The sequence below is a fragment of the Hydra vulgaris genome, chromosome 07 (genome assembly GCF_038396675.1).
Source record: "Hydra vulgaris chromosome 07, alternate assembly HydraT2T_AEP".
NCBI classification, from domain to species: Eukaryota; Metazoa; Cnidaria; class Hydrozoa; order Anthoathecata; family Hydridae; genus Hydra; species Hydra vulgaris.
Window position 1 is genome coordinate 2,829,310 of NC_088926.1, and position 13,482 is coordinate 2,842,791.

The 13,482-nt window shown below is 27.8% G+C and overlaps 1 protein-coding gene across 10 annotated transcripts in view; it reads right to left on the reverse strand.

The window, feature by feature from the left end:
* LOC136082232 (ABC transporter F family member 4-like) overlaps positions 1-13,482 on the reverse strand; it is a 53,270-nt gene that overhangs the window by 37,352 nt on the left and 2,436 nt on the right. The gene's annotated exons all lie outside the window — the stretch shown is intronic.

A 13,482-nucleotide genomic window follows, 5' to 3' on the forward strand; every position in this document is an offset into this window, starting at 1 on the left:
AAATTTTTAAACTGCTCAAATATTAGATAGCAATATATTTCATTTGAAAGACTTTTAATATAGTACTTTAATAATGAAAAAATATCAAAATTTTCCACAAAAAGTAATAAGGTCTTAAGTACCAAACTTTTAATATATGGATTTGTTGAATAAACTGTAGTTAAAATTTGTTTTTATCTTTCTAAATTGTTCTGCTAATTCTTATCGAATATAGTTTGGTAGCAAAAGTTAGGTGTAACATTGCGCTACAAATTTGTATTAGTTTCTCACCACCCGGCTTCTCTTAAGAGCTAGAATGGGTGCTGAACCACCTTAACTGTAAAAAAATGCATTTTTTTTACTATAAAAGTGTTTTTAGGGGCTGTCCATAAATTACGTCAACAAAATAGGGGGATGGGGGGTCAAACTTTTTTTGACATATGTTGATATGGGGGAGGGGGAGGTCATGGCAAGTTGACGCCAACAATGTTACTTTTTTTAAATAAATTTAGTTACTTAAAAAAAAGAAAACTAGGCAGCGTTTGCAGTCCTGTGTTACATATGCACTAAACCTTCTGTATTTTAATAAAGTTATTTATATTCCTACTTTTTAAAAACCGTCTTGCGTTTTAAAAAGACCTGACACGTTCTAAATAAGCACACACGAGATGTTTGCTTGTAACAGTATTACTTTTTTCAAAGTTGTTGTTGGTTAGTCATTGTCGTATCTATTCATTTTTATATGCATATTTATTCATTCTTATATGCATATTTATTCAATCTTATATGCGTTTTTATTTATTCTTACATACGTGTTTATATGCGAATCAACTACCCGTAAAATCTCTATTATAATTTTATATAAAAATTAAATAGACTTTTATATTTTTATACTAACATATTCAAAATATAAATTATGTTGTTGCCAAGGCTATTTATTCTCAAAATAGTTGCCGAGCCAGCTCTGGATTTATGTAACTACGCATACGGTTGTAAAATGGAATTAAATTAAACTTTGCAGTATCCATTATATTTTTAAGTTTCCATATTACCCCATTCGTATTTTCTTTTTTGTTTGTAAGTATGCTTTAAAGAAGAAAAAAAATTTCTATTGGATTAAGCTGTGGCGTAAATGCTGGTAGATACTTAACAGCAAAGCCATGAGAGGCTAGTGTTTGCCTAACAGAAACTCCAGTGGAACTTACATTTGTCCATAACAAGCACTGGCGCTTCCACATATGCATTTTTAATTGCTAGTGGCAACATTGTAGTAATGAAAGTAAAAAATGAATCTGCATTTCAGCCTCCAGTATCTATTTCATAAGCCAGCACTTTCATTATGAAGCAGCACAAATCAAGCTAATATTCTTGCCACGATTTGTAGACAACTGTAAAATTGCTAGTACACCTCTTAGCGAATAATCATACGTGCTGTTAGTGTGCACATTAAATCCAGTTTCATCCAAATAAATAAGTTTTTCATTTGAGATTCCATTGAAATTCTTCCATTGAAAAGCGTGTTGTGCATGTGCCAGAAGAACATTGAAATGTTCTTCTGGCACATGCACATCACGCTTTCTTGATAAATCCGAGTGTTTGAGTTTTCTTCAAATAGTAAGCTCAGGCATGTTGAAGCCTGCTGCAAAAAGATTTTCTTTTATTGCTTCTTAAGTACACTGATTGTTTTCTTGCACGCATAATTCAATAACATTTTTTATATGAGCGTTTATAGGTCTTTTACCTCGTTTTTTATTAGAAAGCGATTTAAATGCAGTCATGACGTCAAATTCTCCTCTGTTTAACTTAAAATAAAATTTTGAAATGTGCTCTAAGATAAATTTAGAGAAGTGGAAATGGTTGTTGTAGATTTATTTATTTCAACTAAATGCTTATGCATTTCAATAAACTCTTTTGTAACACCACCTTAATAATTGTATATTAATATTTACAAATAATTAAATTTAAATCTAGACATCATTAAATAATTATTTATTTTTATTAAATTTAAATCTAGAAATCATTAAATAATTATTTAAGGTGGTCCTATACTGAAAAAAGTCAAAAAAATCAATTTTCAAAAACTACATATTCTCGAAGCAACAACATTCTACATTCCGAATATATATAGATCATTATTGGGAGTGAATTTAAAAATGCTCTAAAATAGCAAGTTTCCCAGTAAAGTTAAATAATTTTCTTAGCATTGGCCTTAGCAACGGGTTGTTTATATCAGAAAATAGGTGTTTTAAAGTATTGCGCCATTTACTTTTAGTTTTTGACACTGATGCCAGTAAATGTTTCATATTTATTTTGCTAAATAAGCTATGATTTTTAAGAACGATTACTATGTTTACATATACTACTTATAAAAAAAACTATCAGCCTTGTATTTTACTTTATTTGCCTCGTGCTTATTTTCATTATGGGAAAAAATAAATATGATTCAAATTTAAGAAGGAAAACAGGTGGTAACAGGATTTTTTTAAAAAAAATACTTTAGAGGAAACCAATTTTCCTCAGCATCAACAGTCAGCATTAATTTAACTTCTTAATCGGAAATCACTAACTTAACTCAATCAAAAACCTTGACATCAACATCTTCAAAAAAGTTATCACATAGCCGTAAAAATAGTAATACAAAAATTAATGATTCAAATAAATTGCCTTCATGCTTTATATTTATTGACACAGACATTTTACAATCAATTGTTACTTTGATTGGACATAGTCCTCATTACCATAATAATTAAATTAAAATCTCAACTGATTTATCAAAAAGGAAAGGCTTGGCTGTGTTTTTAAACATTTCTTGTTCAACATCTTTGTGCAATTTAAAACATTCTTTTTATTCTAGCAAAGAGATTGAAAAGCAAGGTCCAGGAATGTCACCATTTGAAATAAATTATGGATTTGTTGTTGCCATGAGAGAGATAGGAAAAGGTCATTCTAGTTTGGAAAAATTTTGTGGTCTAATTAACATACCAATAAACATAAAAGCATTTAATGATAATCAAGATAAAATTCATATCATATATAAATTTTATCTTGAATATTATTAATGGTGTTGTTACTGTCATTGCTAGTGACTCAGGGAAATGTGTTGACTATTGAGTTCTTTCAAAAATATGCAATGCATGTACATCATGGGAATCAAGAAAAAATAGCGATCCAGAACTTTATGAAAATTTTTTGGAAACCCATGATTGTTTAAATAATCATGAAGGTTCTGCTGGATCTATGGAAGTTTCTGGTATTGTAGATTGTTTTATAAAATCTTTTAAAAAAAAAGGGGACTTCGATATACTCATTACATTGGGATGGGGAAAAGTACTGGTTCAACAGTTTACCAAATAAAAAAAACAATTGGTGCTGTTTTGTTTCACTGCTTAGATGCTTTGAAATTGGAATTACGACACTATATGTGTCCTCAAACTAATGACTCTTGGTGTAAATATCAGTGTGATAAAATTAATAGCACAAAAACTTACAAGGAAAAACCTGGAATACCAATTATTATAAGGGATAAAATTGAACCCATTTATCTTGACCTTAATGATGATAAGCTTCTTAGTAGATGTTTACATGGCAAAACCCAAAACTCAAATGAGTCCATTAATGCTATTGTTTGGAAACTTTAGAAATAAGTGTTGCATCAGCAGTAATTTCATTTAATGATGGTATTTCTGGTATATTGAACATATTTGAATACTTAAATATTACACCAGGTACATTTGCTACTCAGTACTGTACCAAAATAGACCAAGAAAGAACAAAGATGATGGAAAAGAAGTTGCTTGACTCAATAAAACAAAGAAGAAAGCTGCTTTGTGAAAAATGAAAAGGTTTTTGCTGATACCGTAAATGAAAGTGAAGGTGCATCTTATGAAGCAGGAGTTTTTTAGATATTAGTCTTTTGTTATTTTTTAAATTAAATTTATGTTAAGGAAGTTATTAAACTTTGTAACGTAGTTATTGTATATTATCTTTTTATATTCAAGCTTTTTTTTGTTGATTGAATAATTCTATTTGGTTAATTGTTTTTCAAATATTAGAGTTTTCACTTTTTTCTTTTTTCTGTGTTTTCAGTAATGCTCAAGTCGTTTTGTTTTTCAATTTTTTGACCTTTTTATATATTATGAAAAATTTTTTCCTCATTTAAAACCCTTATTATTGTTTTTCTCAATACATGAGTTTTTTGCACGCTGCAATAAATATCTTGAGATTGGTTTGTCTAATTGTGTTGAAATTTTTAGGAGTTGTTTATTAGATATATGCACATTCCCCTTACCAAAAGAATTCATGTTAGTTAACTGGTTCTAAAAATAAGGTCTAAGTTCTAAGCTTTTTGGGGCTTTTTTTAGAGCCTTAAACCGGTTTTCTCACAAAAGCTTCAATATTTTGTTAAATTATTTGATTTTGGCAGGGTGAGTAATCATCTGATATTAAAAAGCTGTGAAAATTTCATGATCATACCATTATTAGTTTACAGGCTGTTTATCGCAGCGCGTAGCCCATATTTAGGGCCCATGGACCCAAAATTTTGACCAAAAAAAAAAATTTTAATTTTTTTTTCTTTCTGTGCTTTAAATATGAAATACTATTTCTTATATAAAAATTATAAAACATGAGTGCATTTTTAAAATTTGATTTTATAAGTATAGGACCACCTTAATCAATAAATAAATTTAATAATAAAATTAAATAAAGTCCTAATAATAATAAGTAAGAAAAAGAGGGTACAGTTGAGGGTAAAGTTTGTACCTTAAATAACCATCATCAAATGTAAAAAGTCTTGGTCTTAAGTATTTTTAACCTCGTTTTACAGGAAACAAGAGCCATTTGTTCTGAAAAAACTGCTTCCTTAAAACGCATATAAAAATGAATAAATGCGCGTATAAGAATGAATAAACACGCATATAAAAATGAATAACCCTGTAATATAATATTGAAATAAAGATTTGGTAGATGATTTGAAAAAAGATTTGAAATAAAGATGTTGGTAGCTTTTCAAAAATTATGCTTTTAAAGTGCTGCCAACATCTTTATTTCAATATTATATGAATATTCGTGCATGGAGCTAAAGAAGCGCATCTTGACATCGAAAGAACCACAAGAGGCTGGAAAGCCCCAGGTTGCCGACCTCTGGTATAAATGTTTAGATAATATAATGTAGATCATGTACTTATATATTTCTTTTTGTTTGCTAAGCGGACTATAACATTGTAAATTGCAACTTTTAGCTCTTCTATCTCAATAAGTTGCCGATCCCTGGTTTATACAATTTGTTAAATTCATTTTTTGTTATACTAACCTCTATTGGAAATAATTGGCTTTTACTTTTTGAATTAGGTCTAAAATTAGAGTAAGGAGAATTTGCACATTGAAGTGTTGCATTAATTTGAAATATATTCATAATTTAAACGTGTAAGGTCTATACATTTTTGCGAACCCTTTAATCTTTATTTTTTTGTTCGAAGTAAGTTTTTGTAATTACAACTGGAAATATATTCTTAAGTTAAAAGTTTAATTTTTTTTTTTTCTATATCTTTTACTTTTATTCACTATGTTCAGAGCAAGTGTTGTAATTTTAAATGGTTCACTAAATACTTTTAATATCTTTTTTGTTTTAGTTTATTCAAAAATTAGTTTATTCAAAATATTGATTTTTTTTTTGGGTTGGGGGATGGGGTGGGGGGTAATTGAATGTTGACACCTTATTTTCAAAAATGTTGAATTCTTACAAATAACTTTATCTTTATTAAAATGAGTGAAATCAGTATACAATTTACAATGCATACAATAAAAATGTTTTACAAAAACTTTATTTCTTTTGTTCTAGTAAAAGATTTTTTTCAAAAAAATCTTTTACTAGAACACAAGATAACATAAAAATCTATTACTTGAACACAAGGTTACAAAAAATCTGTTACTATAACACAAGTTTACATAAAAATATGTTATATGGGAGAGTGTACCCATCTCCCCTTTTCTTCTTTACTCCATCCTCCTTAAATATAAAAGATTAAGAATATAAATTTAAAATTAAAAATGTTTAAAATTAAAATTTTTTTATTTACTAATGAAAGTTACCAAAATTATATTTCAGACCACAAAGAAATATGTGTTTTGGAAATGGAGGGGTATGTGGTGATAATGGTTTAAGACACCTTACTATTAAAAATGTTTACTCATGAATAAATTATAAATTTATTTTAAAAAAAAGTTTATGTTGAATTTAAAATACATACAATCAAAATTACGTTTTAAAAGAATTTAAATTATGCTTTACAAAAATAGGAGAACATGTTTGCACCCCCCTTCTCTCCCACTTTAAATAATGAAAAATAAATGTTAAAAAGTTTTTGAAAATTTTTAAATTAAAAAAAAAAATTTTTAAACAATTCTTTGTAAAACTAGAAACAAAAAAAGCAGTTAAATTGTGGGAAGATTTAATTTAACTTATAATTTAAAGTCACTTAAAAAATAATCTTAGAAAGACATGGAAAAATTTGAAAAGTTTAAATTTATCATAAAAAATACCTCACTACTAAAAAAAATTTTTATTAAACATTTAATTTACAAATAATGCGTTTATTTTAAACGATCATAATAATTAATTTTTGATTTTATTTAAGCTTGGTTTCCAATAGTTGTAGAAATGTCGTACAACAGTTGCACAACAATAATGCTTTATAATGGAAACATTTTCTTGCGTAAGTTGCACAACTTAACGTCGGTTGTACAACAAAATTTATGTTGTAAAACAAAGGTTGCGGAAACAGAATCAAACCAATCTCGGCAACAATTGTTGTACAACATAAACGCAAAACTGTTGCGCAACATTTTTACAGCTATTGGAGACCAAGCTTTAGAGCCTTCGCGTAAAATAAAAACTTTAAAAAAGATCAATGATTAAAAGTTATTCGTTACGTCACGATTTTTTTATTATTTTTAAATTGTTAAAACTTAAACTGTCGTTGTCAAATTGTAAAGAAAAAAAAAATAGCGTTGTCACTTGACTCTCGAGTCCTTAATATGAGAAGGGGAATAAAACGGGGGGAGGCGGGAGAGAATTTTAGTACAGATCTAATAAACGAGTGGGGGAGGGGGGGGCTTTTATTTTACAGTTCTTTTATTTTACAATAAATGTATTTTTTATAAAAAATTTCAATTTACATATCCAAACAAATATTTTTTTACAAAACATGCATAAAACTACTTAAATCAAGCGCGGCTTGACTATTTAAATCAAAGCGTGGCTTTAAATCAAAACTATTTAAAGCAAGCCTGGCTTGCGGTCAAATGCGCATTTTCTAACAGCTGTTTTATAACAATTTCAGTAGGATTTAATATGCTGATATAAGTTTTATACTTTGATAAGAAATAAATTAAAAGCTCATTTTCGACAAATCGACTTGGTTCGCGATTTTTAAAGCCTGTTCACACTGTAAGTTTTTGTTTTTATCGATGACTGAAATGATTATTTTTTTTAATTTTTAAGGTAAATTTTCACTGATTTTTTTTTTTTTTTTTGTTATAACAAGTAAAAATTAATAAACGAAGGAAGGGGGGGGGGGGAGGTTCTTAATAAGCTTGGGTAGGTGGAAAAATTTTCTAAAAATTAATAAACGTCCCCTTCCCCTTTTTTTAGGAACTCAAGAGTCAGCTAGAAAATTTAAGGCTATCTAAAAAAGCAATGTTAAATTGAAAATATTTTATTAAAAAAAAAAATCAATGTTAAATTGAAAATATTTTATTAAAAAAAAAATCTGAGATGAAATATTCTAAATAATAAGGAAAGAAAATGCAAACTTCGCAAGACTAAACAAAAACTATCTGGATAGGTTTGAAAGCTATCTGGGCATTTCTTCAACGATAATTTGATATAAGAACAACAACATAACTTTCAATATCAATGAACTTAATAAAAATTTACCAACCATACATAACTGTTACCTAAAAATCAAGTTTAACTTTTCAAATTTTCAAAAATAATTAACTTTTTTTGTGTTTCTAAAAGGAAACACTTAAAAAAACATTTATCTGAGACTCCCTAAAGAAAAAAGTTCAAAAAATGTAGCGCAGAATTTTAGCACAAAATTCGTTTCAGTAAAACGCGATTTCTGCATACCTAACATATGTTGCTATGCAACATATGTTGTCATATGTTGCTATGCTGTTTATTTAAAGCTAAAGTGTTTCTTGGCTAGTGTTTATTCAAACTGATGCTTTAGAGTATTTTTCAATATTTTGAAGCAAATTTTCGAAAATTTTCATTAAAAATTTGTGCGTAAAACCCATTTCCAAAATTAAAAGTACATTCTTTGTGAAAATGAGCTCAAAATTCTGCTCCAAGAATGTAGTGTAAAAATTGCTTTAGATTTCCAACAAGCATTAACAAACATCTACTTTAAGTTGCTTAAGGGGCTTGGTGATCAAAAAAAAATGTCTTCTTTGCGTTTGTGACGTTTAAGATTTGCTATAGAAAGCATAACTATTTTACAAATTTTGCGAGTTGTTCGATAAATTTTTTTTTTTTATATATATATATATATATATATATTCGTCATTAATAATATAAGTTTGTACAACATTTTACCGTGAAATATATGACTGGAGCAATAGAAGACATTAGTCTTATCATCTTGCCCCATTTTGTCGTTGACAAAATATAACAAAAATATAAACCAAATACAAATATAATAAAATATTTATAACACATATAATTTTTTTTTTTTTTTTTTTACAATGAACTCATTAAATAAACAAGCAAGTAATATAATAGAATTTCAAGAAAAAGTGAAGATTTAAATTGAAAAAGGAAAAATTTTAAAAATAAGAAAAAATTTTAAAAATAAGAGATTGTTTAATGTTGACGTCTAGTAGCTGTTGTTTTACAACGCATTTAAAATGTTGGAATGAGTTTATCGTTTTTATTTTGTTTGTTAGAAATGAGTTCCACAATTGGGGTCCTCTGCTAGATATTGAGAATTTAGATTGTCTTAAAGAGGTTTTCGGAATATAGTAGTTCTTGATAGAGTATTTTGTTTGATATTTGTGATTAATAAGGCGAAAAAAGTTATGGAAGACTTCAGGGACCAGATCATTTTTGAGTTTAAACATGAACTGAAGAATGCAATAGATATTTTGTTCGTAGATATTAAGAACTCTCAATTCCTTTATTAAATGTTTAGAATTGGCATTTCTATTTGCGTTTGTTAATATACGGCAACCTTGTTTCTGTTTTTTATATATTAAATCTAGTTTTGATTGCATTTTTTGTTGTAAAATTGATGAACAATACAAATCGAAGAAAGCTTCCATTGACCTATATATCCCAAGCGCTGCGCTGGAGAAGAAAAATAGGTTTTAGGAATACTTCGTGCTATTTAACTTTTACTCTGAAATAAAAATCTCTTCAACATTATGAGATATTAAAACTGGATCTGGAAAAAAAAGTTTAGGAAAGTACTTATTTCAGAAACTTCGCTAAGGTTTACAACAATTCGGAACATCACATTTAACAAACATTAAAAATATTGGCTTTGTCTCATGTGATTTGTAACCCACTATAAATTATGCTCCATAAATATATAAATATATAAATTATGAAATATAAAGTAAAAAGCTACTTTTTGATGACTTATTATTTTTATTCAGGGCTGGCGTACTTTGTGCTTTTATTCTAAATTTTACCTTTATTAATTCATAAAGTAGGTGTGGGCTGGAGGTGTTTCAAAAGCATACATTTTTTTTAGGGTGGAGGGGGGCTGAGACTTTTAAGTACACAGGATAACAAGGTGGAGGGGGTCAAACTTCTAAATTTTTGGCAAACGTACTTTATAGATTCTTAGTAAAAAAATACTTTAATATACGAATTTGTTGACCTTACTGTACAACCACTGATATTTTTCTTATTATTAGGTAGTAGGTCTCCTAAAAATTTAGTTGCTTAAATAGCTGTTATGAACTGTCATCAAACGCATTTTAAGAAACCATTTTCTAAAAGCATGCAAACATACACAAAAAACTGTTTATCAGAAAATCAAAGACATTTTTTTTAAATGTAAAAAAAAACTCTCTTCAAATTTTCACAGAAGTTTTAGAAAATATTGTCAACGTCAGAGCTGTCTTGTTTTATGTTATGACTCCTCAATGTTAGCAAACTGTCGCACCTGAATTTTCTTCGTTAGAATGCGTTTTTCTATATATATATGCATTTAACACTTTTGAGGAAAAGACTTTTTTTCACCATGTAAAAGTTGCAAAATTATCCTAGATTGATTAGAAATTATTAAACCGAGGCGTTTCATTTTTTTTATGTAACTTTATAAATTTCACGTATTTTTCATGTTTTAAAGTAATATCCATGATATTTTTCATAATATATTTTTCTTAATATATATTTTTTAATATAAATTGATTAATATATTTTTCTTGAAATATTATTCTTATTATATGACGTAGAAAAGTTTAAAGTTTACGAATTGTGTCAATTTGACATCAAATAAATTTTTTTTTTAGCAAAAACTTCGTCCAGATTTTTAACCTCAGAAAAAATGTAATATTAAACTTTTAATTTTTTATTCATTTAAAAACTTCATTTATTTTATGTCTTATAGCTGCCAATTATCTTTTTATGTAAGTTTTGCTTCAAAGTTTTTTATGTCATCTTTGCTTGAAAGATATTTATGTAACAGATTACATATTCTATCAGTAACGAGTGTTGTAGCCCGTAAAAAGTAGAGTTTACATTCTTACGTGTTATAGCACTCCTTTAAAGAGTAATACTTTTTCATCAGTAATACTAAAAAAGATCGTCAAAGAGATTTGAGTTAAATTTCGTAAAAAACGTTCTAAATTTGTAATCGTCATTTTAAAGAATAGTTTAAACTTATAAATTACATATAAAAGTGGAACATAGTATTATAAGAAATTTTAAAAGAATATATTTTTATATAAATAATAAACTATGGTGTTATTCAGTGACTTATTTCTGATTAAAATAGTTTTTTATTCTTTTATTTTTAGTAGATAAATTATTAAAATAAAATATTCATATAAAGCGAATCTCTGTTAACCAAAATTTTTAAATGAGAAACTACATGTTAAAGCTAATAACTGGAACAAAGATGACATGAGAAATACTCTATCAGAAGTAAATTCAAAGTAGATGTATTAAAAACAAGCTTCAAAAAATGATAATATGTTAAAAGATTCACTACATTGCACAGTGGTCTAAAAAAATTTTGACTTTTTTTGTACTAAATCGATCATGCTAAATCTGAATCTTAAAACAGTTTTTGATTTAAGGTTTTGTTGTTTAGATCCTGCAGAACTTTTCTTCTCCCAGAACTTTTTGAAAAATTTGTTTGTTTGTTTGTTTGCAAAGTAAGTTTATAGTAGTCCTTCATTGGGTACTCTTTTTGGGTAGGTTTTTTGGCCTCCCCCGACTATAATTTTACAACCTTGGCCTCCCCCGACTATAATTTTACGTTGTGGCCCATGCAGAGGTGTTAGTCCTTAGCCTTGGCCTTAACCTCGGCTCTACCTTAGGGCCAACAATTCAGGCCTTGGCCTTGGTCTTTTCTTTAAAACTGTTGGTCTTGGTCTTGGCCTTAAACCTGTTGGCCTTGGCCTTGTTTTGGCCTTAGCCTTCAAAAAAAATTCACAAAAGTAAAGTTTTCTTTCTTTATGTTTATTTATTTTTGTTTTTGCCTTTCATATATATCTACATGTATATTTTCGTATTGACTTCAGCGTTGAATTCAGCGTATAACCTTGGTTTATTTTTATAACATATGGTTTTTATGTCACAGCAATTGTAACCTACAGTTTTGTTAATAATTGCCTTTAACGTAAGGCAAAAATTTAAGTTTTTGGTCTTTAAAATGTTTGCGTAGGCCTTGGCCTTGAAACTCTTTTTCTTGGCCTTGACCTTAAAGCTCAAGTATATATATATATATATATATATATATATATATATATATATATATATATATATATATATATATATATATATATATATATATATATATATATATATATATATATATATATATATATATATATATATATATGATTATATATATATATATATATATATATGATTTATATAGGGGAGAGTGGGGTAATGGCGAACGCGGGGTAACTCCGAACATGGTCAAAACAGCATTGTAAAAAAATAAATTCGACAATTTTTTTTTACCTGCTGAGAAGGGATCCTATGCTCAGTTCCAGACGTGCAGTAGTGTAATGAAGCTGCGGATGTTGTTCACTATAATTTGATTTTAAATTTTTCTGATAATTTTATGCAACTTTTTTCTTGAGTAACACTCTGTTGTAGCTTCTATGGAAATAAAGTCACTCCTTTTTTTTGTTTTTGTTGCATAATATAGTTTTTAGACTTAGTTATTACAATTAGCTTTTTATTCGCTATTACACAACAGTGCTTGTGATTGCCCCCCAATGTGTTCGGAATTACCCCACGTAGGCAGGGTAATTCCGAACACCAATGGTTTTATTTCTGGCATAAATTTTTATTTTATAATAAGATTTTTAAAAATTCCTTTTGAGGGTTTGTGACTGAGTAGTTAAACTAATTGATAAGCAATAAATATGATCAATTTTGTATAACTGGTGTCTTTAATTTGCATTCCCGCTTAGGTGTTCGCCAATACCCCACTCTCCCCTATATATATATATATATGATTTATATATATATATATATATGATTATATATATATATATATATGATTTATATATATATATATATATATATGATTATGAGTTCGATCCCCACCACGTTCCTGGTAGTAACCGCGCTCAACTCGTTTCTACGCGCAGTGGCCTTGTTCGTCAAAGATCGTGTTTCGGAGTTATAGAGTTGAGAGAAGGTTATACCACAAAAAGTAGCCTCCTTGTCTGTAGTGACCTTCTCGGCCTTGAGGAGGTGAATTAACAAAAAAAAAAAAAAAAAACTCTATACTATATATTTGTTTAAAAAAAAAATCTATATAGTTATAAATTTATACAAAAATTAAAAAATGTTGTACTTTCAGTAGAAATAGGTCATCGATTTTTAATCACTTTTTGATACTGTTAATGACTTTTAAGAAAAAAATATGAAACTTATATATTTTTGAATAGCTCGGATAATGTAGTTTTTAGAAATAATAATAATAAATATATTAAAGATTTTTTTTTTTTTTGTGGCTAAAAATCAAGTTTTTCAGACATCTGTGCATTGGCGTATAATTTAGTTAAAAATGTGTAACTATGGAAAATTTATAGATTACGCACGGGACTATGTGGCAACATGCAAGACCTGCTTACATAAGAACCAAGCTAAAGTCTGCTTTACATGGAAATAATGGCATTCAGAATTCTACCGAAAACAACATTGCCATCATAAAATAGAAAAACTACGAAAATGCTTTGAAAAGCATTAACTGATTCTGGATACTCTATTAAAGACATCCAAAGAAAAAAAGTAAAGATTAA